Genomic DNA, 23,860 nt, shown 5'->3' with positions numbered 1-23,860 from the left:
TTATACAGACTTTTGGAGAAGCCTGTATTTACAAGAAAGTGAGTGGGAGCACTACAACATTTCTGATAAGTACATGTGAATGACATATTGTTGATCGGAAATAATGTAGAATTTTCTGGAAAGCATAAAGGAGTATTTGAAAGGAGTTTTTCAAAGAAAGACCTCGGTAAAGCTGCTTACATATTGAGCATCAAGATCTATAGAGATAGATCAAGACGCTTGTTAAGTTTTTTCAATGAGTACATACCTTGACAAGATTTTGAAGTAGTTCAAAATGGAATAGTCAAAGAAAGAGTTCTTGCCTGTGTTGCAAGGTGTGAAATTGAGTAAGACTCAAAGCCCGACCATGGCAGAAGATAGAAAGAGAATGAAAGTCATTCCCTATGCCTCAGCCATAGGTTCTATAAAGTATGCCATGCTGTGTACCAGATCTATTGTATACCCTACACTGAGTTTGGCAAGGGAGTACAATAGTGATCTAGGAGTAGATCACTGGACAGCAGTCAAAATTACCCTTAGTGGAATAAGGATATGTTTCTCGATTATGGAGGTGACAAAAGGTTCGTCGTAAAGGGTTACGTCGATGCAAGTTTTGACACTAATCCAGATGACTCTAGGTCTCAATCTGGATACATATTGAAAGTGGGAGTAATTAGCTAGAGTAGCTCCGTGCAGAGCATTGTTGACATAGAAATTTTCAAAGTACATACGGATTTGAATATGGCAGACCCGTTGACTAAACTTCTCTCACAAGCAAAACAAGATCACACCTTAGTACTCTTTGGGTGTTAATCACATGGCGATGTGAACTAAGATTACTGACTCTAGTAAACCCTTTGAGTGTTGGTCACATGGCGATGTGAACTATGGGTGTTAATCACATCATGATGTGAACTATTGGTGTTAAATCACATGGTGATGTGAACTAGATTATTGACTCTAGTGCAAGTGGGAGACTGAAGGAAGTATGCCCTAGAGGCAATAATAAAGTTATTGTTTATTTCCTTATTTCATGATAAATGTTTATTATTCATGCTAGAATTGTATTAACTGGAAACTTAGTACATGTGTGGATACATAGACAAACAGAGTGTCACTAGTATGCCTCTACTTGACTAGTTCGTTGAATCAAAGATGGTTAAGTTTCCTAACCATAGACATGAGTTGTCAATTGATTAACGGGATCACATCATTAGAGAATGATGTGATTGACTTGACCCATTCTGTTAGCTTAGCATTTGATCGTTTAGTATATTGCTATTGCTTTCTTCATGACTTATACATGTTCCTATGACTATGAGATTATGCAACTCTCGAATACCGGAAGAACACTTTGTGTGCTACCAAACGTCACAACATAACTAGGCGATTATAAAGGTGCTCTACAGGTGTCTCCGATGGTACTTGTTGAGTTGGCATAGATCAAGATTAGGATTTGTCACTCCAATTGTCAGAAAGGTATCTCTGGGCCCTCTCGGTAATGCACATCACTATAAGCCTTGCAAGCAATGTAACTGATGAGTTAGTTGCGGGATGATGCATTATGGAACGAGTAAAGAGACTTGCTAGTAATGAGATTGAACTAGGTATTGAGATACCGGCGATCGAATCTTGAGCAAGTAACATACCGTTGACAAAGGGAACAACGTATGTTATTATGCGGTTTGACCGATAAAGATCTTCGTAGAATATGTAGGAACCAATATGAGCATCCAGGTTCCGCTATTGGTTATTGACCAGAGATGAGTCTCGGTCATGTATACATAGTTCTCGAACCCGTAGGGTCCACACGCTTAAAGTTCGGTGACGATCGGTATTATGAGTTTATGTGTTTTGATGTACTGAAGGTAGTTCGGAGTCCCGGATATGATCACGGACATGACGAGGAGTCTCAAAATGGTCGAGACATAAAGATCGATATATTTGACGACTATATTTGGACATCGGAATGGTTCGGGTAAGATCGGGAATATACCGGAGTACCGGGAGGTTACCGGAACCCCCCGGGAGGTATATGGGCCTTATTGGGCCATAGTGGGAGAGAGGAGAAGGGAACAAAAGAGGGGGCGCCCCCCCCCCCCCCCAAGCCAAATCTGAATTGGGAAGGGGGCCGACCCCCCTTCCCTTCCTCCTTCCTCCCCCTTCCTTCTCTCCTAATCCAACTAGGGAAGGGGGGGATCCTACTCCCGATGGGAGTAGGACTCCCCTTGGGGCACGCCTAGGAGGCCGGCCTCCTCCCCCTCCTCCACTCCTTTATATATGGGGAAGGGGGCACCCCATAGACACACAAGTTGATCATTGATCTCTTAGCCGTGTGCGGTGCCCCCTCCACCATAATCCACCCCGTTCATATCGTCGTAGTGCTTAGGCGAAGCCCTGCGCCGGTAGCTTCATCATCACTGTCATCACACCGTCGTGCTGACGAAGCTCTCCCTCGAAGCTCTACTGGATCGTGAGTTCGTGGGACGTCACCGAGCTGAACATGTGCAGATCGCGGAGGTGCCGTACATTCGGTACTAGGATCGGTCGGTCGTGAAGACGTACGACTACATCAACCGCGTTGTCATAACGCTTCCGCTTTCGGTCTACGAGGGTACGTGGACAACACTCTCCTCTCTCGTTGCTATGCATCACCACGATCTTGCGTGTGCGTAGGTTTTTTTTGAAATTACTAATTTCCCCAACAGTTGTTGTATGAGATGATCATGTTTTGTTGAAGTTATCGGCAACTGGCAGAAGCCTTATGGTTGTCTCTTTATTGCATAAGATGCAATCGCCAAATAATTGCTTTACTTTATCGCTATGTGATAGCAATAGTTGCAAGAGCAATAGTTGGCGAGATGACCATGTGATGACACGTTGATAGAGATCAAGATGATGGAGATTATGGTGTCATGTCGGTGACGATAGAGATCATGACGGTACTTTGGAGATGGAGACCAAAGGCGCAAGATGATCATGGCCAATCATGTCACATATTTTGATTGCATGTGATGTTTATCCTTTATGCATCTTATTTTGCTTAGTTCGGTGGTAGCATTATAAGATGATCCCTCACTAAATTTCAAGGTATAAGTGTTCTCCCTGAGTATGCACTGTTGCGACAGTTCTTCGTGCTGAGACACCACGTGATGCTCGGGTGTGATAAGCTCTACGTTCACATACAACGGGTGCAAGCCAGTTTTGCACACGCAGAATACTCGGGTTAAACTTGACGAGCCTAGCATATGCAGATATGGCCTCGGAACACTGAGATCGAAAGATCGAACGTGAATCATATAGTAGATATGATCAACACAGTGATGTTCACCATTGAAAACTACTCCATCTCACATGATGATCGGACATGGTTCAGTTGATATGGATCACGTGATCATTTAGATGACTCGAGGGATGTCTATCTAAGTGGGAGTTCTTAAGTAATATGATTAATTGAACTTAAATTTATCATGAACTTAGTCCTGGTAGTATTTGCATATCTATGTTGTAGATCAATAGCTCGCGTGTAGCTTCCCCGTTTTATATATGATATGTTGCTAGAGAAAACTAAGTTGAAAGATGATAGTAGCAATGATGTGGACTTGGTCCGTGATCTTAGGATTATCCTCATTGCTGCACAGAAGAATTATGTCCTTGATGAACCGCTAGGTGACGGACCTATTGCAGGAGCAGATGCAGACGTTATGAACATTTGGCAAAGCTCGGTATGATGACTACTTGATAGTTTAGTGCACCATGCTTTATGGCTTAGAACCGGGACTTCAAAAATGTTTTGAAATGTCATGGAGCATATGAGATGTTCCAAGAACTGAAATTGGTATTTCAGACTCATGCCTGAGTCGAGAGGTATGAGACCTCTGACAAGTACTTTGCCTACAAGATGGAGGAGAATAGCTCAATAAGTAAGCATATGCTGAGAATGTTTGAGTACTACAATCGCTTGAATCAAGTGGGAGTTAATCTTCCAGATAAGATAGTGATTGATAGAGTTCTCTAGTCACTATCACCAAGTTACTGGAACTTCGTGATGAACTATAATATGCAAGGGATGACGAAAACGATTCCCCGAGGTCTTCGCGATGCTGAAATCGGCGAAGGTAGAAATCAAGAAAAACATCAAGTGTTGATGGTTGACAAGACCACTAGTTTAAAGTAAAAGGGCAAGGGAAAGAAAGGGAACTTCAGGAAGAATGGCAAGCAAGTTGCCACTCCCATGAAGAAGCCCAAAGCTAGACCCAAGCCTGAAACTAAGTGCTTCTACTGCAAAGGAAATGGTCACTGGAAGTGGAACTGCCCTAGATACTTGGCGGATAAGAAGGATGGCAAAGTGAACAAAGGTATATTTGATATACATGTTATTGATGTGTACTTTACTAGTGTTTATAGCAACCCCTTGGTATTTGATACTGGTTCAGTTACTAAAGAGTAGTAACTCGAAACGGGAGTTGCAAAATGAACAGAAACTAGTTGAGGGCGAAGTGACGATGTGTGTTGGAAGTGATTCCATGGTTGATAAGATCACCATCGCACACTCCCTATACCTTCGGGATTGGTGTTGGACCTAAATAAATGTTATTTGGTGTTTGCGTTGAGCATGAATATGATTTGATCATGTTTATTGCGATACGGTTATTCATTTAAGTCAGAGAATAATTGTTGTTCTGTTTACATGAATAAAATCTTCTATGGTCATACATCCAATGTAAATGGTTTAGTGAATCTCGATCGTAATAATACACATATTCATAATAGTGATGCCAAAAGATGCAAAGTTGATAATGATAGTGCAACATATTTATGGCACTGCTGTTTAGGTCATATTGGTGTAAAGCGCATGAAGAAACTCCATGCTGATGGGATTTTGGAATCACTTGATTATGAATCACTTGATGCTTGCGAACCATGCCTCATGGGCAAGATGACTAAGACTCCGTTCTCCGGAACAATGGAGCGAGCAACAGACTTGTTGGAAATAATACATACTGATGTATGCGGTCTGATGAGTGTTGAGGCTCGCGGCGGGTATCGTTATTTTCTGACCTTCACAGATGATTTGAGCAGATGTGGGTATATCTACTTGATGAAACATAAGTCTTAAACATTTGAAAAGTTCAAAGAATTTCAGAGTGAAGTGGAAAATCATCGTAACAAGAAAATAAAGTTTCTACGATCTGATCGCGGAGACGAATATTTGAGTTATGAGTTTGGTCTTCATTTGAAACAATGTGGAATAGTTTTGCAAACTCACGCCACCTGGAACACCACAACATAATGCTGTGTCCGAACGTCGTAACCGTACTTTATTAGATAAGGTGCAATCTATGATGTCCCTTACCGATTTACCATTATCATTTTGGGGTTATGCATTAGAGACAGATGCATTCACGTTAAATAGGGTATCATCTAAATCTGTTGAGACGACACCATATGAACTATGGTTTGGCAACAAACCTAAGCTGTCGTTTCTTAAAGTTGGAGCTGCGATGCTTATGTGAAATAGTTTCAACCTGATAAGCTCGAACCCAAATCGGAGAAATGCGTCCTCATAGGATACCCAAAGGAAACTGTTGGGTACACCTTCTATCACAGATCCGAAGGCAAGATATTCGTTGCTAAGAATGGATCCTTTCTAGAGAAGAAGTTTCTCTCGAAAGAAGTGAGTGGGAGGAACGTAGAACTTGATAAGGTAATTGTACCTTCTCCCAAATTGGAAAGTAGTTCATCACAGAAATCAGTTCCAGTGATGCCTACACCAATTAGTGAGGAAGTTAATGATGATGATCATGAAACTTCAGATCAAGTTACTACCGAACCTCGTAGGTCAAACAGAATATGTTCCGCACCAGAGTGGTACGGTAATCCTATTCTGGGAGTCGTGACCATGACGAACCTACGAACTATGAGGAAGCGATGATGAGCCTAGATTCCGCGCAATGGTTTGAGGCCATGAAATCTGAGATGGGATCCATGTATGAGAACAAAGTATGGACTTTGATTGACTTGCCCGATTACGTGAGCCATTAAGAATAAATGGATCTTCAATAGGAAGACGGATGTTGATAGTAGTGTTACTATCTACAAAGCTCGAATTGTCGCAAAAGGTTTTCGACAAGTTCAAGGTGTTGTCTACGATGAGATTTTCTCACTCGTATCGATGCTTAGAGTCTGTCCGAATCATGTTAGCAATTGCCGCATTTTATGAAATTTGGCAAATGGATGTCAAAACTGCATTCCTTAATGGATTTATTAAAGAAGAGTTGTATATGATGCAACCAGAAGCTTTTGTCAATCCTAAAGGTGCTAACAAAATGTGCAAGCCCCAGCGATCCATCTATGGACTGGTGCAAGCATCTCGGAGTTGGAATATACGCTTTGATGAGTTGATCAAAGCATATAGTTTTATACAGACTTGCGGTGAAGCCTGTATTTACAAGAAAGTGAGTGGGAGCACTACAGCCTTTCTGATAAGTATATGTGAATGACATATTGTTGATCAGAAATAATGTAGAATTTTCTGGAAAGCATAAAAGGAGTATTTGAAAGGGGTTTTTCAAAGAAAGACCTCGGTGAAGCTGCTTACATATTGGGCATCAAGATCTATAGAGATAGATCAAGATGCTTGATAAGATTTTTTCAATGAGTACATACCTTGACAAGATTTTGAAGTAGTTCAAAATGGAACAGTCAAAGAAGGAGTTCTTGCCTGTATGGTGTAAAGTTGAGTAAGACCAAAAACCCGACCACGGCAGAAAATAGAAAGAGAATGAAAGTCATTCCCTATGCCTCGGCCATAGGTTCTATAAAGTATGCCATGCTGTGTACCAGACCTATTGTATACCTTTCTATGAGTTTGGCAAGGGGGTACGATAGTGATCCAGGAGTAGATCATAGGACAGCGGTCAAAGTTATCCTTAGTTACCTAAGAGGACTAAGGAAATATTTCTTGGTTATGGAGGTAATAAAGAGTTCGTCGTAAAGAGTTACGTCGATGCAAGCTTTGACACCGATCTGGATGACTCTAAGTCACAATCCGGATACATATTGGAAGTGGGAGCAATTAGCTAAAGTAGCTCCGTGGAGAGCATTGTAGACATAGAAATTTGCAAAATACAAACGGATCTGAATTTGGCAGACCCATTGACTAAACTTCTCTCACAAGCAAAACATGATCACACCTTAGTACTCCCTGGGTGTTAATCACATGACAATGTGAACTAGATTACTGACTCTAGTAAACCCTTTGAGTGTTGGTCACATGGCGATGTGAACTATGGGTGTTAATCACATGGTGATGTGAACTATTGGTGTTAAATCACATGGCGATGTGAACTAGATTATTGACTCTAGTGCAAGTGGGAGACTGAAGGAAATATGCCCTAGAGGCAATAATAAAGTTATTATTTATTTCCTTATATCATGGTAAATGTTTATTATTCATGCTAGAATTATATTAATCGGAAACTTGATACATGTGTGAATACATAGACAAAACAAAGTGTCCCTAGTATGCCTCTACTAGACTAGCTCGTTAATCAAAGATGGTTAAGTTTCCTGACCATAGACATGTGTAGTCATTTCATGAACGGGATAACATCATTAGGAGAATGATGTGATGGACAAGACCCATCCGTTAGCTTAGCACTTGATCGTTTAGTATGTTTGCTATTGCTTTCTTCATGACTTATACATGTTCCTATGACTATGAGATTATGCAACTCCTGAATACCGGAGGAACACTTAGTGTGCTACCAAACGTCACAACGTAACTGGGTGATTATAAAGGTGCTCTATAGGTGTCTCCGATGGTATTTGTTGAGTTGGCATAGATCAAGATTAGGATTTGTCACTCCGTGTATCGGAGAGGTATCTCCGGGCCCTCTCGGTAATGCACATCACTATAAGCCTTGCAAGCATTGTGACTAATGAGTTAGTTGCGGGATGATGCATTACAAAATGAGTAAAGAGACTTGCCAGTAACGAGATTGAACTAGGTATGAGGATACCGACGATCGAATCTCGGGCAAGTAACATACCGATGACAAAGGGAACAACGTATGTTGTTATGCGGTTTGAGCGATAAAGATCTTCGTAGAATATCTAGGAGCCAATATGAGCATCCAGGTTCCGCTATTGGTTATTGACTGGAGATGTGTCTCGGTCATGTATACATAGTTCTCGAACTCGTAGGGTCCGCACGCTTAACGTTTGGTGACGATCGGTATTATGAGTTTATGTGATTTGATGTACCGAAGGTTGTTTGGAGTCCCGGATGAGATCACGGACATGACGAGGAGTCTCAAAATGATTGAGATGTAAAGATTGATATATTGGAAGGCTATATTCGGACATCGGAAAGGTTCCGAATGATTCGGGTATTTTTCGGAGTACCGGAGAGTTACGGGAATTCGCCGGGGGGGGGGGGTCAATGGGCCTTCATGGGCTTTAGTGGAAGTAGAGGGCAGCAAGGAAGTGTGGGGTGCGCCCCCCTAGGCCCAAACCGAATTGGTTTAGGGCTTTGGGGGCCGGCCCCCTCTTTCCTTCCTCCCTCCTCCTCTTTCCTTCCCCTCCTAGTTGGACTAGGAAAGGGGGAACCTACTCCTAGTAGGAGTAGGATTCCCCCTTGGGGCGCACCCTATGAGGCCACCGGCCCCCTCCCCTTGCTCCTTTATATACGTGGCCAGGGGGCACCCCAAAGACACACAAGTTGATCATTGATCTCTTAGCCGTGTGCGGTGCCCCCCTCCACCATAATCCACCTCGGTCATATCGTCGTAGTGCTTAGGCGAAGCCCTGCGCCGGTAGCTTCATCATCACCGTCATCACGGCGTCGTGCTGACGAAGCTCTCCCTCGACACTCAGCTGGATCGAGAGTTCGTGGGACGTCACCAAGCTGAACATGTGCAGATCGCGGAGGTGCCATACTTTCGGTACTAGGATCGGTCAGATCGTGAAGACGTACGACTACATCAACCGCGTTGTCATAACGCTTCCGCTTACGGTCTATGAGGGTACGTGGACTACACTCTCCCCTCTCGTTGCTACGCATCACCATGATCTTGCGTGTGCGTAGGAATTTTTTTGAAATTACTACGTTCCCCAACAGGGGCGCCCCCTGGCCTCTCCCCCCTCCCACCTATATATATATGTGGGGGGCGCCCCTAGCACACCCGAGACAATTGCCTAGCCGTGTGCGGCACCCCCCTCCCAGTTCCGTCAGCACGGCCAGCCTTCATCCAGTCACTACTGCCAGATTCGGTGCTACGTGAGCAGAACACAAACGGCGAGCCGTCATCCATGAAGAGTAGACGAAGCAACGCATGGGGCGAGGGCGAAGGAGATGGGCGTCGAGAGCAGGATGGAGCTGGAGGGGGGCACCACATGGGGGCACGCATGAGCAAGACCGTGCGCCGCAGACGAGGTGGACGACCACAAGCCAGTCTGTTGACCACCATTGTTGGTGGCCAACACACTGGCCGTAGGGAACCAACTCGAGTGCACGTCGAGCAGCCGGCGCAGACGTAGACGGGGAGAGCAGAGGCGCGAGGAGGCCGTGGAGGACGGGTCGAACCCATGGAGAAGGGAGGCACAGGTCAAGGGAGTCAAGCACCGGTCGGATCTGATGGGGTGAGGTGCCGACGACCACATGGGAATGGACGCCGCGCGGGAGGGCGCAGAGGGGCGGGTGATGTGCGGCACGGCCAGATCCGCCGCAGGGAAGCCGCAGCAGCAACACGGAGGATGGCTACTGCCGGGTCCGTCGAACTTTGAGGCCGGTGAACGTGGGCATCGCGCTGGGGGTAGTGGTGGACTTGAGTCACAGGAGAGAGCAGATCCCGTCGCCACCAGCCGCTAATGGGCTTTGCCCGGCGTCGTTTGCTGGCGGCGGCGAGGGGTGGAGGCTAGGGTGGTGGCTCAGGCGACGGCTGGTGGGGATGCTCGCCCGAGTTGCCTCAGGGAGACGACACAGGGTGGGGGACGGGCGTAAATTGCCATTCCGACCCCTAAAATTTGTTGTTGAGAGGAATCGAGTCGGTATATTTTGTCCGAGAAACAATTGACTACAACGAGAAGAATGAAGACGGCGAGAAGGTGTAGTTCTTTCTATTTTTTTTCATTCTTTCATTTGAATCATATGGTAAACCGTACTAGCAAGGGGGTCCATGTTAGTCGAGATTTAGATCTTTGTTGAATGCTCAATCATAAAACTATCTCTGAGTGAAGTCAAGAGAAATCTCTTCATGCGTCGCGTTTGTACTCGAAGTCACGGGCAATGTTCTTCTAGACTGCGAGAGAAAACCACCAGCAGTTGAGTCAGCTTTACTTGTTGGGGATCGTTGTAGAAATTAGAAAAATTCTACGCATCACCAAGATCAATCTATGGAGAGACTAGCAACGAGAGAGAGGGGAGTGCATCTTCATACCCTTGAAGATCGCGATGCGGAAGCGTTACAAGAACGCGGATGAAGTAGTCGTACTCGTAGCGATTCAGATCGCGGTTGATTCCGATCTAAGCGCCGAACAACGGCGCCTCCGCGTTCAACACACGTACAGCCCGGTGACGTCTCCCACGCCTTGATCCAGCAAGGAGAGAGGGAGAGGTTGGGAAGACAACTCCAGCAGCAGAACGACGGCGTGGTGGTGTTGGAGCAGCGTGGTGCTCCGGCAGGGCTTCGCCAAGCACCGCGGAAGAAGGAGGAGGTGTTGGAGAGGGGGAGGGCTGCGCCTTGGATGTGGTGCGGCTGCCCTCCCTCCACCCCTCTATTTATAGGGCGAAGGGGGAAGGGGGCCGGCCCCTCTAGATGAGATCTAGAGGGGGAGCGGCCAAGGGGAGGGGGCTTGCCCCCCAAGCCAAGGGGGGCGCCCCCTTTAGGGTTCCCCCCAACCCTAGGCGCATGGGCCCTAGTGGGGATGGCGCCCAGCCCACTTAGGGGATGGTTCCCTTCCACATACAGCCCATAGGGCCCTCCGGGGCAGGTGGACCCTCCCGGTGGACCCCCGGAACACCTTCGGTGATCCCGGTACAATACCGGCAAACCCCCGAATACTTCCGGTGACCGTATGATGACTTCCCATATATAAATCTTCACCTCCGGACCATTCCGGAACTCCTCGTGACATCCGAGATCTTATCTGGGACTCCTAACAACACTCGGTAACCACGTACAAACTTTCCCTATAACCCTAGCGTCATCGAACCTTAAGTGTGTAGACCCTACGGGTTCGGCAGGCATGTAGACATGACCGAGACATCTCTCCGGCCAATAACCAACAACGGGATCTGGATACCTATGTTGGCTCCCACATGTTCCACGATGATCTCATCGGATGAACCACGATGTCGGGGATTCAATCAATCCCGTACACAATTCCCTTTGTCTACCGGTATGATACTTACCCGAGATTCGATCGTCGGTGTTCCTATACCTTGTTCAATCTCGTTACCGACAAGTCTCTTTACTCGTCCGTAACACATCATCCCGTGATCAACTCCTTGATCACATTGAGCTCATTATGATGATGTCCTACCGAGTGGGCCGAGAGATACCTCTCCGTCACACGGGGTGACAAATCCCAGTCTCAATTCGTGCCAACCCGACAGACACTTTCGGAGATACCCGTAGTGCACCTTTATAGCCACCCAGTTACGTTGTGACGTTTGGCACACCTAAAGCATTCCTGCAGTATCCGGGAGTTGCACAATCTCATGGTCTAAGGAAAAGATACTTGACATTAGAAAAGCTTTAGCAGACGAACTACACAATCTTGTGCTATGCTTAGGATTGGGTCTTGTCCATCACATCATTCTCCTAATGATGTGATCCCGTTATGAATGACATTCAATGTCCATGGTTAGGAAACCATAACCATCTATTGATCAACGAGCTAGTCAACTAGAGGCTCACTAGGGACATGTTATGGTCTATGTATTCACACATGTATTACGATTTCCGGATAACACAATTATAGCATGAACAATAGACAATTATCATGAACAAGGAAATATAATAATAACCATTTTATTATTGATTCTAGGGCATATTTCCAACACTTGTTCCTCAAGTAAAGTTGTCGCGTGAGTTTGAAATTCGTCCGTTGGACACGTATTTTTGACTGTTGAGTGGCGTAGGCCCCCATTGGTCATTTCACACCTTGGGATTGCTCAGGCTATAAATAGCTACCCCATCCCAGCCTGCAACGATTGTGAAATTTTCCGATTGCTTCCTCGCGTACTCCTAATGCCATGGTCGTCGCTGGTACTACCATGACCGGCTTGCCTACGACTCCACCTCTGTTGGAGTATAATGTATGGCCCTCTCCCATCAGCTTGAGCTCATGGGTGAACTGGTTAGGTGCATAAACTTGCAACCAAGAGGTTCAGAGTTCAAAATTCAGTAAACACAATAAATAATTGCGGCCCGCCCCCGCTTCTGTTGCCAACGTCATAAACTCCAAAGGAGCATAAACGTGAGGGGAGTGTTGGAGTATAATGTCCGGCCCTGTTCCATAGCTTGAGCTTTTGGGTGAACTGTCATTTGTATTTTTGTTTAATAAAAAATAGGAGAATTAAGAATTTAGGAGAAGAAATTTACAGGAGCTGACAGAAGTAGCTCTCAGACAATTTCCCCTAAATTATACAGTCATCCCGTACTACTGGAGTTGCTCTTAGTAGACATAAAAACATTTCAACCAACTTAGATTTGCTAAAGCGTTTTTATCACTAGAGTCAGTAGATTTACCAACTTAAAATCACCTAAAACGTAGATGGAAACTTCAGAAAGTGTGTCTTCATCACAGTACAAGATCACCGTATCCAAACTTCAGAATTCCTGTGTCGCCCCACGGCCCTTGGGCATTTCAAGGTTCAGCATGCAGACCAAAGTCCATATGGCACCCATGTGATAATGGTGCGATATGTTTCGAAAAAATAATAATAATGGTGCGATATGCTAGACGTCAAGAGATCGACATGTATCGCAGCGGAGAATCTCGATCTATCCCCGAAGATCTCTCGGGAATCCTGGCTTCCATCCTCTTGTCGCCGTGTTCAACACATTCAGAGCACTGCATGCCGCCGGTCAGAGAAGCGTTCCATCGCCCACTTGTTTCCCGGCAGACATCGCCGTCAGATAAAACACACGGCTTTATTCCTCAACGAAAAATATTCGCTCATATCTTTAGCCGACGTGACCGCACAGACGGCCAACCTGCATGCATTGGTCCACTGCACGCACGCACGCACGTACGTTACCTACGTACACTACGTGCGGTGTGTGCACTGCCCAGTGTGTCAAACTGTCAAACCGACCAGGTCGCCATGTCAAAGCCGGGATGCTGCTCTAGTGGAATGTTTCCATGTTCTTCCAGGATCACGAGCCTGCCGTGGGATCTGATATTGGTGCGAGACTTAGCGAAAGCATGCAAGATTTGGCCAGGCACTTCAGATCGCACTTCTTTTTTTCTCAAGATCAAGATGCATGCATCAGATCTTTGAACAGATCGTCCGAAAGAAACAGAATGGGCAAAGGAAGGTTCGACAGAACCAAGTTTTCGAAGCACATGGCACCGCAGCATGTAACTGATGCTAAAAGTCTGAAATGTAACATGCGAGATATATCCTGATCCTTTTTTCTTCTTCTGTACTATATGCATAGGGAGTGTTATTTTTTATTTTTCGACAAGAGGGGAATACATCGAGTGATGTACACAGCCATAGGGGGAGAGTATCATGTTGTATAGTACTAGCTCGTAGTACAAACTAATCATGACGCACGTGTACGGGCGGTAGGATTATGATATTGGAATTGATTTGTTAACGAACACGAATATCTCCTAGAACACGCCATGCAGTACGGAATCTTTCTTTAGAAAATGGGCGGTCTAACGAGGGAATCGGACTGCTAATTAAAAAACAAGATTGCGTAGACACACTAACCCTGGAATGGACTGAGGATATACTGACAGGATTGGGTAGACACACTAACAAGTTGCTAATGGCAGCCACAACGTACGGTAGCTGCTTAGTACGTACGTACTCCCACGACGACTTCAAGCATCCGCCCGCATGCAATGCAACCAGAACTTTTGAAGGCTACGTGCAACTAGAACCGGTTCGCTCCGATATGAACGAATGGTAAAGACAGGCGAAGGCACGGGCAAAAGCGGCCGAGAATGAGAGAGATGGATCATGCTGTTCAAGACACAGCCCAAGACGAATCTTGACAGCCGGCGACATGCTCCTCCCTCCCTTTTTGGCCCGGCCGGGGCCCTGCCCGAAACCAGATAGATGCCGGCCTTCTTTGACCGTGGCATATATGCAGCAGAAGAGGACGCCGGAACCGGAATGTACGTCCTGCTCCTTCCCTTTCCTCCTCGAACCGAGCATCTCCAGCCGTTGGCCTCCAGGGTGCTCGTAAAATCGCCGCCTGGGAGCGAATCGGCGTGGGGACTTAGGGATTCCAAGCCGCCGCCCCAGGGTCGCCCCCGAAGGCGTTTTCAATTTTTTTTAAAAGAAATTCGGCAAATGAGACAAAGATTCGGCTAAAATTTGGCAAACATGACATTACTTAGGCGACTTAAATAGTTTTTTACATAGCAAAGTGAAACACTTAAAAAAACAAAAGGCCGCAACTACAGGCCGAAGAACGCGCTGAGCGCGGCGAAGTCGCCGCCTTCGCCGTTGTCGTCGTCGTCCTTCTCCTCCTTCACGCGGCTGCCCCTGCTGGACCCCTGCCCGGGGTCGCCCTGGCGGACCGGGGGCGGCGCGTCCTCGTCGCCGTCGTCGTCGATCCTACTCGGCATCCATTGGCGTGGCGGGGCGGCAGAGTACGTCAACGGCGGGTCGTTGCCGCCCTCGAGGTGCTGGAGGACGGCGTGGAGAGTGCGGTTGGGGGCGCCCCACCACAGGCGGCGCCCCTCGCTGTTCTTCGTCCCCGCACCACCGCCGCCCCGTTGGTGGAGGCCAGCCGCTGCGCCTGCCGGTGCTGGAAGTACGCCGCCCACGCCTCGTCGTTGCCGGCAGCGTACTGCGGGAGGGCGCACTGCTCCTCCGTCAGCGACTCCCGCACGCGGTCGACCTCGTCGGCGAAGTAGTCAGCGCGCACGGTGACGTCGGGCAGCAGGGGGATGGGGAAGCCACCGGCGCTGAGCTTCCACCGCCCCGGCGCGCGCATGTCAGGAGGCGTCGGGATGTTGGCCTCGAACAGCAAGTGGGCTTCCCACTCGTGCAACGAGCGGCCGCCGAAGCCATTGGCCGCCGCCCCATCACCGGGGAACCGCTCGCCCATCGTCGCGGCTGTGCACGGGGAGAGAGGGGGAGGAGCGGCGGCGGCGGCTGCGCACGGGGAGAGAGAGGCAGAGCTCGGCGGCTGTGGGCGGGGTGTGGCCACAAGCTTGGGGGAGGTGTTGCTTTATAGCGGCCGGGGGCTGGGTGTCGTGTGTACACGTGGCAGGAGGGGAGGCGTCGCCCGTGAGGAATCAATGGAAGGCTGACCGGCAGCAGGCATTGATTCCCCGTGGGAAACCGAGACGTTGTGAGGACGACGAGGCGAGTGCCGCTGACTCGGCGGACCCGCAGTTCGTTCGCGCCAAAATCGCTTGCCCCGGCGCCCCCGGGTGCCCCCCAGCGCGCCGGGTTCGGCCTGGGTCCGCCGGCGCCAATTTCGGCCTAAACCGGCGAAAAACAGGCCCTTAAAGAGGGCGCCTGTTGGGGGCACGGCTGGAGATGCTCTTACGGCCGGATGGATGGATGGCCGATGATGGCCTTGGTTCTTGGTTGGTTCCTTCCATGCAGCAGCATTATGCCAAGCAAGTAGCCACGGCGCTAGCCTTTTGGCGGTCACTCACTGATTGAGAGGAGAATCCTGATCCACGGAATCTGCTCGCCCGCTTGGATATCCGCATGGCGTGGATCCACTTCTTGACGTCAACTTAGGATCAAGTTGCCCTACAAGTTTCTTGTGCATGCTGCATTGAGATGAGATGAGATGAGCAGGTATAGGTATGTGACTCACTGACCCAATTAGGTTTTCACTAGCCTACGACCAAAGAAAGTAGGAGGAGTAACTCTTTTTTGAGTGGAGGCTGCGTGAAAATCGCAGCAAAGTTGTGAATGGGAGCGACCACTTGCAGGCGAGGCGAGCAGCATGTGGACACGGTGATCACACTTGAAAAGCGGCAGGAGGCTTTCACAAAGTGAAACCCATTTTCGAAAGCAATGTTCTGTGTAGCATGTCAAACTCCAGCAGGGAAACTGGACTCTGAATCAGCACAGCACTCGTTTAAGTTAACAATCTGCAGTTTGGACAACATGGATCTCTCTAAACATTGAGAGTGATCTCAGCGAGGCTTAAGCTTTGACGATTTATATACACCACTTATAGCCCCAGTATAACGTTGTCTGTTCACCTTGACAGTTGACGAACAAAACCTACCACAGTACGTGTCGATGAATACGGCATCGCTTTTCACAAGTCTTGATGGAATCTGCACAAAGGAAATGCACGATTCAAGTGGTAGAAGGAACTTTGCGTGGTCAGAATGGGGAAAAGGCTCAACAAGTCAAAATGTGCAACATCACGACTATATTCGACGAGGACTGAAGGAGACGTGATACTCGGAAACTAAATGAGCAACATCCATATGAATATATGATATAAACGATGGTTCTTGAAAGATTAGTTACAAGCTTGATATGAGCTAGTATCCTTATATATTTTTCTAAAGGAGGATCATCCCGGCCTCTGCATTAATTCGATGCATGCAGCCAAATTATTAACTAAAAACGAAACAAAGTCATGAGGTCCAAAGAAGCTCATAAAATGAGCAGAATTCTAAATAAAAACTGAAAAACGCCACAACCGGCGATAAAGAACTTGAAAATGCCACTTCCGGCGATAAAACAACAAGCTACGATGCCTACACACCTAACCTATTATTAGCTCGCCACCCAAATCGGCTGAAGATAGCCCGTGCTACCGTCTCCCAACGGTTGCACCCAATAACCATAAGCTCCCTGAAGTCCACATGAGTGAGTAAGGACCACATACGGATCCAAGCTGTAGCTCTGTAGATAACCTGCAAAAAATTGGTGAATTATGTCCCATTAAAAATCATATCATTTCTAGTGTTCCATATAGCCCAGAGTAGTGCACATACTCCTATCCGAATGTGTTTAGCTAAGTGTACGTCCACTCCATTAAGTCACGTCCCAAATAACGTGTTTATGCTCCTTGGGTGCTGAACGTTAAAAGCTATATGAATTGATCGCCATAATAATTTTGCTAGAGGACATTCGAGAAAGAGGTGTTTAACCGTTTCATTTTGATCACAAAAACAACACCTAGAATTGCCAACCCAATTCCGTTTTGCCAAGTTATCTTTGGTTAGAATGACTTCTTTATGGACAAACCACATAATTTTTTTAATACAAAGCGAAACTTTAATCTTCCAAATGTGCAACGACCTCGACAATGACCCGGAATCAATTAGGTCCAAATACATGGTTTTCACTGAGAATATTCCATTCGTAGTTAAGTTCCAGTGAATTGTATCGGACTGATCCGATAGGTGAACCTCCATCAACCTACGAACCAGGTGCAACCAAGCATTCCAATGTTCCCCTACTAGTGATCTCCTAAATTGGATATTAAGCGGTATGGAGTTTAATACTGTAGCAACATAATCCTCCTTACGTTGCATAATATTATATAAGGAGGGATATTTCAAAGCCAAAGGCATCTCCCCTAGCCATGTATCCTCTCAAAATCGAGTAGTATTACCATTACCAATTAGGAACTTCACTCGTTGGAAGAAAGTTGCTTTCGTCCTCATTAATCCCTTCCAGAAGGGTGAGTCCGTTGGCCTAGCGGTGACATGGGCCAAAGTCTTAGAGTGTAAGTATTTATTCCGCAAGATTTATACCCACATACCCTCTGTCTCGGTAGATATTCTGTATAGCCACTTGCTAAGCAGACATCTATTTTTGACCTCTAAATTCTCGATCCCTAGCCCACCCTGGTCTTTTGGTCTGTAAATAATATCCCATCTAGCCAGTCTGTACTTCTTCTTAGCCTCGTCACTTTGCCAAAAGAATCGGGATCTATAAAGGTCAAGTCTTTTCCGTACCCCTACTGGTACCTCAAAGAAGGATAGGAGGAACATCGGCAAACTCGTCAAAGCCGAATTTATCAAAACCAACCGACCTCCGTACGACATGAGCTTGCCCTTCGAGCAGCTTAGTTCTTTTCAAAACGATCCTCTATACATTCCCATTCCTTGTTCGTTAAACGTCTATGATGAATTGGGATCCCTAGATAACTAAAAGGTAAGGATCCCATTTCACAACTGAACAAATTTCTATAATCACCTTGTTCCTCTTTGGCTCTCCCAAAGCAGAACAATTCGCTTTTATTAAAATTAATTTTGAGCCCAGACAGTTGCTCAAAAAGACACAATACAAGCTTCATATTCCTAGCTTTTGCAAGATCATGTTCCATGAATATAATAGTATCATCCGCGTATTGTAGGACGGAAACTCCCCCCTCTACAAGGTGAGGGACGAGTCCTCCTACTTGGCCACTCTCCTTGGCCCGACCAATGAGTACTGCCAACATATCCGCTACAATGTTAAACAGCACATGAGACATGGAATCTCCCTGTCGTAACCCCTTAGGAAAAAAATGTCCTGTATCGTCGTTGACATTTATTCCGACACTACCTTTCTATATGAATGAATCCACCTGATCTCCAAGATTCATTGAACCCCTTCATACGTAAGGCTTGCTGTAGAACGGGCCATTTGACCTTATCATATGCTTTTTCAAAATTCACTTTAAAGATAACGCCAGCTAATTTCTTTTTATGGATTTCATGTAGAGTTTCATGTACGACCACAACCCCTTCAAGGATGTGTCGTCCTGGCATGAAAGCAGTTTGTGTTGGTTGCACAACCGAATGGGCTATCTATGTCAACCTGTTCGTGCCAACCTTTGTAAAAATCTTAAAGCTTACATTGAGAAGACAGATCGGTCTGAATTGCTCAATGCGAATAGCCTCAATCCTCTTTGGTAACAACGTTATTGTTCCAAAATTAAGGTGAAAGAGGTTTAGGTGGCCATCGAACAAATCGTGGAACATAGACATCATATCTCCCTTAATGATATGTCAGCATTTCTGGTAGAATTCCGCCGGGAACCCATCCGGCCCAGGAGCTTTATTATGCTTCATTTGCATTATTGCATCAAACACATCTTTCTCCGTGAATGGAGGAGACAACAACTCATTCTCTTCTAAGTTAAGCTGAGGTATGTCTCCGGCCGCACTCTCATCTAGAGCAACAAAGCTTTCTTATGGCGCTCCAAAAAGTTTCTTATAATATCCAGAGATGTACAATTTGAGGTTCTCGTGTCCTACAATTGTACCCTCATCTTGTTCGAGCTGTATTATCTTCTTCTTTCTATGTTTCCCATTAGCTATCATATGAAAAAACTGTGTATTATCATCTTCTTGGACGATCTTAGAAACTTTTGCTATAAGCGTCCATTTCATCTTCTCCTCTCTCATAAGGGCTTGTAATTTTTCTCGGCCTCATTCTTAATATTTCTCTCTGACATATTAAGAAGGGTGGATTCCGCTTTCACATCATGTTCATTAATAATTTGTTTTAGCCTCTCCTTTTCAACTTTATAAATACCATTTTGGTTTTTGACCCATCCCCTCAGGAATTGGCGCAAATGTCTAATTTTGTTTTGCCATATTTCCACATGTGAAGTCCCACCAGACTCCCTGGCCCAACTAAAAACATGAATCCCCGCAAAAAAACCTAAAATCATGAAAATGGAAGAACTACTCGGCATGATTACTTAGAATTTGCTAGATGCATTTTTATTTCTGCAGTGCCGACGATATGTGCATTCTCATCCTGGTTTTTATTTTGGGAGCAAATTTCTCATCCAGGGTAATTGAGGAATTCCGTACAAAATTCTCATCCAGGGTAATTGAGCAAAATTCCCACGGCTAGCACCACCACCTCTTCGAGAACTAGCCGTGGCAGCAGAAAAGGGCCAGCCATTTCCCGCAAATGAAAAAGATTAGGCCCAGCTAACGTCCATTAGATTTTAAGCTGCTTCACCTAGGCAAGCTAGCCAGGCAGACCCTATTTGGCGCTTCAGCCGCCCGTTACTACTGTTTTTGCAAACGGGCGCCTGAAGTGACCCCGCGGTGGGTTGGCCCATCTAACGTTTTTTTGTGTTAATTCGCAAAAAGCGCGCCAATTGTGGATGGTGTAACCACCACACAAACGAGCGGGATCCGGTAACATTTATCGTTTCTCATCTTTTATTGGTCCTTCTTTTCATTTTTTCTTTTTTTCTGTTTTTTTTCTTCTTATTGATTGGATGAATTGTTTGCAAATACGTGAACTTATTTCTTCAAATCAATGGGCTGTTTTCTAAATTTGATGAATTTTAAAAAAATGATGAACTATTTTCAAAATCCATTAACCTTTTTTTAATTTCAGTTAACTTTTTTCCAATTCAATGATTTTTTTTTCAAATTTGATGATTCTTTTCGTATTCGATGAAATTTTGTGAAAACTGACGAACTTTTTTCGAAGTCGATTAACTTTTCCAAAATAAATGAACCTTTTTTCAAATGAATGATTTTTTCTCGAAATCGATGAACTTTTTCCATTTTCGCGAACCTATTCTTATTTGTATTTTTTTTTCAAAATTCATGTTTTTTAAATTTCTTTTCAAACAATTAATTCTGGGTAGATAATATATCCCTAGAAGAAGTGTCAAATAGATCTCGTATAGTTGACAAGCTTCGTAGCATGGTCTGATAGTTGACAAGGTTGCTCTTCGCTCGGTTAATAGTTCATATATATACAAGTAATTATTGTTCGCACACAAACAAGTCACCGTGTCCCTCCAACGCCGAGGGTGATGCACCGTAGCTCACGTCGAAGGAGACCCGTCCGGAAGCGCGGTACGCAAGCAATCCGGCGGGTGCTTTTCAGGACCCGGAACCCCACGCGCCTGGTAGGGACCCCGTCTGGACGCGCGGCGGCTATGGGCTGCCCTAGGTCGGTTCGCCCGCCCCTAGAGCCTCGAGGATCGCTGCCCTTCAACACGAAGAACGAACAAAGAACGAGAGAGAAAGAACCGGGGAGAGATGTAAATCTAGGGTACAAAGTAGATGGGTTTTGCGATTGTGCGTTGTTCAATCGGCCATCACCCTTTAGGTACCCTTTAGGTATATAAGAGGCGGATGGACTTCCCTTACAAGAAAAGAACTCCAAATCACGTCCAACTCTTTCCAAAATTAACCGAACTCAAATTTAGGTAAGTCTGAAACATCAGTTCGGTTTTTAGCTCCCACAGTCCACTGACGACCTCGGATGAGGATGACCCCAAAAGAAATTTGACCGCTTCGACGAGACGAACAACTTTCGTGTAGTTTTCGATTCGAGGCCATCTTAAGGGCGAATCGCTCACGCAAAACAGACTGTTACTCGCGCTACCCATCAGACACCGTGTCTGATGGGGCGCGCCACTTTTGCCCCGTGACAGGGCCGCAGTCAGGTGGTTGTAAATTTTACATATGCTCTCGGATTGATACAATTTTTATATCAAAATAGACCGTTTCGATGAGACGAAGACAATTCACGTAGAATGTTTTCTCATTTGAGGCCTCCCTTGAGGCGTAATTGGCCGAACAGTGCTCTGGATACAAAATCTCAGTATTTCGAACACAACTTCGTCTTCGAGATGAGATCGGATGACGATGGCCCAAAATTCAAACATGTTCATGTCGACAATATGCAACTTTTTGATGTAGTTCGCTTCTCCATTTGAGACCATCTTAATTGCATTTCTTTCCATGCCAAAATCTGATGTTAACACATGCCCCTTGTTTTCAGCAAAGCTTGAATGCTGAAAAATAATTTACATCGTGTTTGTTCTAAGGACGATGTCAACACTCCATCGGCCATTTATATTTCTCAAGGCGATAATTATGCATCATTGATTTTAACTTCTTGTTTACGTCATACCTTGGAACCGATTACCACCAATCGACTATAAAGAGATGGGAATGAACCCGTTCCTTGTAGCACTAAGGAAACCAAACTCTGAGAGATCACGCCCTATTAAGCAAGTAACATCGGGATGATTCCAATCCACTGATGCATCGGCCAGAGCAACACATGCCGAATTATTCGCGTGAATGACTTCTACCTCATCATCGACCCATTGTATTAAGAATTGATACATGGTAGATGGCACACATTGGTTAGCATGAACCCAATTGCGGCCTAATATGACATTATAGTTACCTTGCACCTCGGCGATGAAGAATGTGGTGGCCAAAGTTTTGCTTCTCACAGTGAGTTCCATGCACATCACACCTTTGGCCTCTGTCTTTTCTTTACCCCCAATCCATTAAGTACAATATTGGTCTTCATCAATGCATCATCATCTAACCCCAACTTCTTGAAAACCGAATAGGGCATAAGATTTACCACAGCACCACCATCAACGAGCATCCTAGCAACCGGCGATCCGTTAATATGACCTTTGAGGTACAATGTTGTAAGGGCATATTTATTCCTAAGTGGTTTAGATGGCAATGCTTTTGCGGACTAATCGTGTGCATTGAGCATTTCAGTTATCTCATGTCTAGGCACTAGACGATTTGGTGCCCCTTGGAGCCTATCGAAGACGGCGTTTCTCTATGTTTCTTTTCGGTGGATTTGAGTCGTAGGAAAGCCGTACTATTAAGAGGGGGTCCGCTTTGGAAAGGTTAGGGTGGAATCATCACGTACACATCTATTCCATTGCGCCACCTTTCCTTGCTTCTTTGGAGCACCGGTTGTTCCCCTTGTAGCTGCGAAGATGAAGGCATCAAAGTGCTACTGGTCTGCGGCGTGCGGTAGTACTGCTCAAGGGAGCAGTAGTACCGTAGCTGACCACGGTAGTACCGCCCTGAGGTAGCGGTAGTACCGCACGTGCGGTAGTACCGCGCCTAGCATGCGGTAGTACCGTGGCCTCTGGCCTAGTACCGTGGCATGAGTGGATGTAGGGGCGGAACTAATTTTTTACTTCCGCACCCTACGCGGTAGTACCGTGGCCTCTGGCCCAATACCGTGGCATGAGCGGATGTGGGGGCAGAACTAATTTTTTACTTCCGCACCCTACGCGGTAGTACCGCTCCCTGTGAGCTGTAGTACCGTGCCGGATTTTTGCACCGACCAAAACTCAGCGGAAGTAGCCACGGATGTAATTTTATTAGTCCGTGCCTTCCCAGCCCAGGATGTGCTCTGCCTTGCGGTAGTACCACAAGGGCGCGCGGTAGTACCGCTCCGGCGGTTCTACCGCTCGTTGCCTTGTGCAATAGAGCCTCTCCTAGCTCCTGCCGCACGAGCGGTAGTACCGCACCTCCCAACGGTAGTACCGCAAGCTAGTGCGGTAGTACCACATGTCGCGGGCTGAGTAGGTGGGTAACGGTTGGATTTGTCCTCTCACTATATAAGGGGGGTCTTCTTCCCCAAGTTGACCACCTCTTCCCTCCCTAAGCTCCATTGTTGCTCAAAGCTCCATTTTCGCCCGATCTCTCTCCCTAGCCAATCAAACTTGTTGATTTTCTAGGGATTGGTTGAGGACGCCCCGATCTACACTTCCACCAAGAGAAATTTGATTCCCCCCACTAATCCCTTGCGGATCTTGTTACTCTTGGGCGTTTGAGCACCCTAGACGGTTGAGGTCACCGCGGAGCCATAGTCCATTGTGGTGAAGCTTCGTGGTGTCGTTGTGAGCCTCCAATTAAGTTGTGGAGATTGCCCCAACCTTGTTTGTAAAGGTTT

This window comes from Aegilops tauschii, chromosome 4, assembly GCF_002575655.3.
Source record: "Aegilops tauschii subsp. strangulata cultivar AL8/78 chromosome 4, Aet v6.0, whole genome shotgun sequence".
Classification (NCBI taxonomy): Eukaryota; Viridiplantae; Streptophyta; class Magnoliopsida; order Poales; family Poaceae; genus Aegilops; species Aegilops tauschii.
The sequence above is the reverse complement of the archived record's forward strand: the minus strand, read 5'-3'. Positions refer to the sequence as shown.